Genomic DNA, 6,159 nt, shown 5'->3' on the forward strand with positions numbered 1-6,159 from the left:
ATTTTAACACTCGAGCAGCAGATCCTCAGGACTGTTCTGCCACCTTTGCGAGTTCCTTATACCTTGGAGGGATTTTAATCAAATACTAGAGGGCAATGTTACTTTGGGAGAAGAAAAACGCTGGGGCTGAAGCCTGTATGGAAACAATATATTCTAAACTAAGCCCTGTGGCTTTTAACCTCTGGTGTGTGGGACAAAGCTGCATTGTTCCTATTTATAAAGTGTATTCAACGCATGAGGAAACAATCCCTGCCCCGAGGAGCTTGCAATCTCCCAGCAGTAAACAAAAAGCACCTTACACATGTTCAGAGGCACTTCCCAGCCAGTTTGCAGGTACTGAGAAGAAATGTCCTGGTATATCCCAATGCCCAAAATGGAATTTTAGGCTTGATAGAAAAATACACCAAGGAGCCACAGTTTTTCAGAACTAAGCTAAGGTTGCTACTCCCCACCTCAGGATGTTTCCTGTCCTTTTATCAGTCTGATGCAAGGCAAACATTCAGCAGGTGCAGTTTCCCGTTGCCAAATCTTCAAGCTCCTATTGAATTGCTGCTTTCACATAGCTGTTAATGAGCAATGTGTTTTTTTGGTTGTTTTGGGGTTTTTTTTGTCAGGTGCAAATATATTTTATTGGTTCGTTTCTTGCACTTGAAGCACTCTTCGATGACATCTTTGGCCTGAGGTTCCTTGCCATAGTCTTTGACAACGACACAACTGCAGCCCACAACTTTATGGGGTTTTCCTTCTCTGTCGATCTTGCAGAGACCTACCCATTCACCCAGCTTCTTGTTGTCATCAACCTTTATCAGGCTGATTTGATGTTCAGCACAAAGTGCTTCAACCAGTTTGACTTACATGGGCTCGTCACAATTGGATGTGAGAACACAAAGGTGGGCTTGGAGTTTGTCTAAGGCCTTGGCAGCTTCACGAATTCCACGGGCTAAGCCATCGTGGATAAGTGCGGTCTTCAGCACTTCTTGAAGGGCGGTGTTGACATCCATTACACCTCCAGCAGCAATGCCTTCCTCGGCCATGGTTGGTGGTGACTCTCCAACCCGGGGGGGTTGCTCAGCTTCCACAAGCCGATGGTGAAAAGGATGTTAGTGAGCAATGTTGGCAAGGGAGACATTCCGAAATGAAAGCCACATCTGCAGGGACTCAACTTCCCAGAAGGATCCAGGTGATCTATGGCACTGGATCAAGGTCAGAGTCTGCTGTCTGCAGACCACGGTAATATAGAACAAGTGGAGGGGATCATAGAAAGCCAGAATAAATAATCCAGGATATGCAATGGCGTCCTTATGACCAAGAATAATTTACTTAACAAGGACTGGCTAATTGTTCTGAGCAGACCAGGATAACACATAGTGCGAAAAGTGTGCATGCACCACTGATTCCCTGTATTGTATTGTATGCTGTTCCTTTCTTAATTATCTCTAACATTCTGTTTGTCTTCCTGGCAAGCTCCCTTGACTCCTGGCCGGGTTAGCTAGAGGCCAAGACCCTTGCTCTGACAGCATGCCACCCAGGTAGAGCCTGTGCCCTCAACAAACAGGGCAGTGCAACCCGAGACAAGCAGCATCTCAGGTCCTTTTAGATTATCAGCCTAGAGTAAACAGACAGGCAAGCACTGTCTCTACTATAGCTTATCTCCCAATAACAACAACAACAACAACAACAACAACAACAACAACAACTTATACTGTCTCTGTCTACTGCTGGGCAGGGGGCATAAATGGGTTTACATTTGGAGTTCTACTGCAGATTTTAGCTAGATTCATTTTTTCATTCCTTCTATCATTATTTCATTACATTGTTATCTGCATTTTATATTGCATGCTGCTGTGGGTACTTTGAGTGGAGACTCAATTAATAAAATGAAAATAAGAATAATAATTTAGGCCAAATGAACCAGAGTGGGAAATTATTGCATTTTCCTCAAAATTTTCAGGATGCAAATATGCTATATTACACACCTTGTGCTCAGCAGGGGATAAGCCAAAGAAAGGGGCTGCTGGAATCGAGCAGCAGTCCTAGAGGGAGGGAGCAAGGGGGCTGGAGGGTGAGAAGGGGCTTGTCTCAGGCTGGTATGCTCTCCCTGTTGAATGCAGCTAGGGTGGTCAACTGTGTTGATTGACTCTGCAGTTAGCAGACTGGCTTGGAAGATGGCTGTAATCTGAATATTTGCTGTATGCGCACTCTCTAGTCCTAAAGCAATCACAATGATGACTGAAGCGTGTTATAGGAAATATATGCTTGGATAGTAGAGAGTTCCTAATTGTTGCTCTAAAAGTTGATACACAGGAGCCATGCTTGCTCTCTGATCTCCACAGGAGAGAGAAACAACACACACACTTTTTTTCCCAGCCAAGCACCTTTTCTACCCAACCTGCATTTTCCCAGCACTTGCTAGACTTTTTGTTTTGCCAGTACAATTTTACACCAGCCTTGCATTATGGAGAAAATGCTGGCTGCTCTGCTTGTAACATGCCAAAGGCCTGTTTTAAAATAAAGAGGAAGAGAAAAAAAACTCCACCCTTTTTCATATGAAGCAAATCATTAAGACTTTTTTTAATGTAAAGATGCAAGAAAGGTTCTGTACGACCTTTTCCTGATCATGTGCACTACCTGATTTAGAAAGGACTGGTTGCCTTTCCTCAACAGCCCCAGAGATTCGCAAAATATGTAGAGGAGGTGATGCTGCATGTGCTAGCCTTGCCCTAAACATTCCTGCACATCAGGGGTGTAGGAAGGGAGGTGTGGTCCGCCCCGGGTGCCACCCTGATGGGGGGGTGACAAAATGGTGGGTGGCACTTGCCGCGGGGCCTGCAGCACGCACGAGCCACACGTCTCGGCGCCCGCAGGCTCTGCACTGCCCGCCCACTGCCTCCCCCCCAGCTGTAGGTGGCTGAAGCCCTGTGGCACGCTCTGTCCCTATGGGTGCCACGCACCCCATCCCTATGGGTGCTGCATGCCACAGCCTGTGCCTTCCCTATGGGTGCTGCGCACCCTATGTGGCACGGCGCGTGGTGCCCATAGGGACGGGACAGCACCCATAGGGACAGTGCGCGCAGCACTCATAGGGAAGGCACAGGCTGTGCCGCCCCATGGGTGCCATGCCCCTATGGGTGGTTTGCCCCACCCCTGGGCACGCCACCCCAGGTGCCTGAGAGGCTTCCTCTGCCACTGCTGCACATACCCAGTGGACAGATGTGACAACTTGACTCATGGGACACAAGGATGATGCTGCAGTATCATGCTGCAGTTTGAGAATGATGCTCTGTTTGTGGGGCTGACCGCAGCTCAGTGGTACAGAATGGGCTTTACATGCAGAAGCTCCTGGGTTTGATTCTTGGCATCTCCATTTCAATAGCAAATGCAGAGGAGGGCAACCAAGACGATCAAGGGGTCTGGAAACCAAGGCCTTATGAGGAATGCTTGAGAGGGAGTTGGGTGTGTTTAGCCTGGACAAGAGAAGACTGAGAGGAGATGCGATAGTCAACTTCAAATATCTCAAGGGCTGTCACATCAATTGAAGATGGAGCTTCTCCTGCTCCGGAGGGTAGTACTCGAACCAATGGATTTAACTTACAAGGAAGGAGATTCCGACTAATCAGGAAGAACTTTCTGATAGTAAGAACTGTTCCAGAGTGGAACGGACTTCCTCGGGAGGTTGTTGTTTCATTGGAGGTTTTAAAGCAGAGGTTGGATAGCCATCTCTTACGGATGTTTTAATTGAGATTCCTGCATTACCGGGAATTGGAATAGATGGCCCTCAGGGTCTCTTCAAACTTTACAATTTTATGATTCGATATTCTAAGCCAGGGGTTCCCAACAAAATTTTCTCAAGGACCCCTCATCGAGCCGCTATTGTGACAAGGACCCCCATTAATTCCTAATCCTAAAATTAAAAAGTGAGAGCCAAATTAAGAGTCTTTTTATATTTTATATTTATACGGTTTTTACAGTTGCTTGAACATCAAATGCATTATCTTCCTCTTCATCTGTAGGCCTTTAACGAACCACTTTTTATCTGTAGGTTTTAATCTGTAGGTTTTAACGAACCACTTTTTAACCAACGGTCCATTTTTAACTATGCGAACTGTAGCTTCCGCGAAAAACAACGCTTTGTTTACAAACACTACTGTTTTGCAAAGAGGCAGCGCGCGCCAGGGAGGAGGGAGGGGAATGGAGAAGACAGGGTACCTGCGCAGTAGCGCACAAATGAAGCCGACGTGCGCAAAGCATCTTGGGGAGGTGAGCGTTAGTAGAATGCGCGCGCTGCCTCTTTGCAAAACAGTAGTGTTTGTAAAGCGCCACCTAACGGCATACAGCAGAACTACTGCCTCTATCTAATTCTAGTTTTGCGCTAGACTCTGCTCATGCAGGAAGCGGCCAAAACAAAAAATCTGTTATCATACAAAATATATTTAATATATTTTTTTATTCTAATAGCATCTTGCGGACCCCTCTGGCATAGCTTGCGGACCCCTGGGGGTCCCCGGACCACCTGTTGGGAACCACTGTTCTAAGCAATGAGGGAAATCTCCTGCTGGAGAGCTGCTGCCAATCAGAGATGGAAACACTAGGCTAGATGGATCTGATCCATGGGTAGGCAAACTAAGGCCTGGGGCCCAGATCTGGTCCCATCGCCTTCTAAATCCAGCCCGTGGATAGTCCAGGAATCAGCATGTTTTTACATGAGTAGAATGTGTGCTTTTATTTAAAATGCATCTCTGGGTTATTTGTGGGGCATAGGAATTGGTTCATCCCCCCAAAAAAAACATAGTCCGGCCCCCCACAAGATCTGAGGGACAGTGGACCGGCCCCCTGCTGAAAAAGTTTGCTGACCCCTGATCTGATCAAATGAGGCTTCCTACACAGTGTTATGGGACACAGGACATGGTTTGAAAATAAAGGAGGCTGTCACCTTACTGAGCCTAAGCAGGTCTAGGTCTGGTCTATGCCAGCATTGATTGGAGGGGACTTCTCTGGGGCCACATGTATGCTGTCCTGGGGTCCTATGATGGAAGAAAGGTAAAGGTAAAGGTACCCCTGACCATTAGGTCCAGTCGTGACCGACTCTGGGGTTGCGCGCTCATCTCGCATTATTGGCCGAGGGAGCCGGCGTATAGCTTCCAGGTCATGTGGCCAGCATGACTAAGCCACTTCTGGCAAACCAGAGCTGCACATGGAAACGCCGTTTACCTTCCCGCTGTAGCGGTTCCTATTTATCTACTTGCATTTTGACGTGCTTTCGAACTGCTAGGTTGGCAGGAGCTGGGACCAAGCAACGGGAGCTCACCCCGTCACAGGGATTCGAACCGCCGACCTTCTGATCAGCAAGCCCTAGGCTCAGTGGTTTAACCACAGCGCCACCTGGGTCCCATGATGGAAGAAAAGTGGGGTACAAATGTAAGAAAACGAAAGAAGCAACAACACTGATAATTTTGCTACATACAGCCTTTTAGGTTTGGTTTTAATTTTAAGATGAAATGTCCATTTCTCCTGATTCTTTTTTAAACAATCCACACACACAAAGGCAAAGCTATGCACTGTTGTCTAGTGGAGTCTGTAAACAGAGAGAGTGAAACAATGGCTGTCCAAAGTGAGAACTTCCCCTATTCATGTTAATAGACTGTTAATTATGACCACTTAAATGCCCACAATGTTAACTATTTCACTGCTGACTCTCCTGCCAGAAACTGTCTGCATATAAGGACAATGTGGCTCATTAAACATTCCCATTATCTATAGATTATTTTAGCAGTACTGGTGTTTATTAATGTCCTTAATTAAAGATTAGTATAAAACCACCGAGTGCTGAATGTCATGTGGTTTGTGGTATGTGACAGGGCAGTGAAAGATTTTGTGGATTTACTAATAGATTTCTCCCCCCCCCAGCAGTGTTGGAGGCAATAAAATTTAATTGCCTAATAAATATTCTGTTTCTTACAGTGATATCTGGTATTAAATGGTAAGAGCCAACCTGGGATGAATAAAACAAACACAGAAAAGGGGGGAAATGCATAATCTGCCCAGAGTTAAACTATAAAATACTTTCCCACAGTTTCAGTCAGAAGGGATGTGTGATGGGCATGAATCCTAAAATGAGGGAGTACTTCCCACATGTACTTTGGTTGGGTGGTGTTCAATGCA

At 46.3% G+C, this 6,159-nt stretch overlaps 1 pseudogene; it reads right to left on the bottom strand.

Annotated features, from left to right (window-relative positions):
* Positions 1 to 551: 551 nt before the first annotated feature.
* LOC118091913 (small ribosomal subunit protein eS12 pseudogene) lies at positions 552 to 1,079 on the bottom strand (annotated as a pseudogene).
* Positions 1,080 to 6,159: the final 5,080 nt, after the last annotated feature.

The sequence above is a fragment of the Zootoca vivipara genome, chromosome 11 (genome assembly GCF_965207765.1).
Source record: "Zootoca vivipara chromosome 11, rZooViv2.hap1.1, whole genome shotgun sequence".
In the NCBI taxonomy this organism is placed as follows: Eukaryota; Metazoa; Chordata; class Lepidosauria; order Squamata; family Lacertidae; genus Zootoca; species Zootoca vivipara.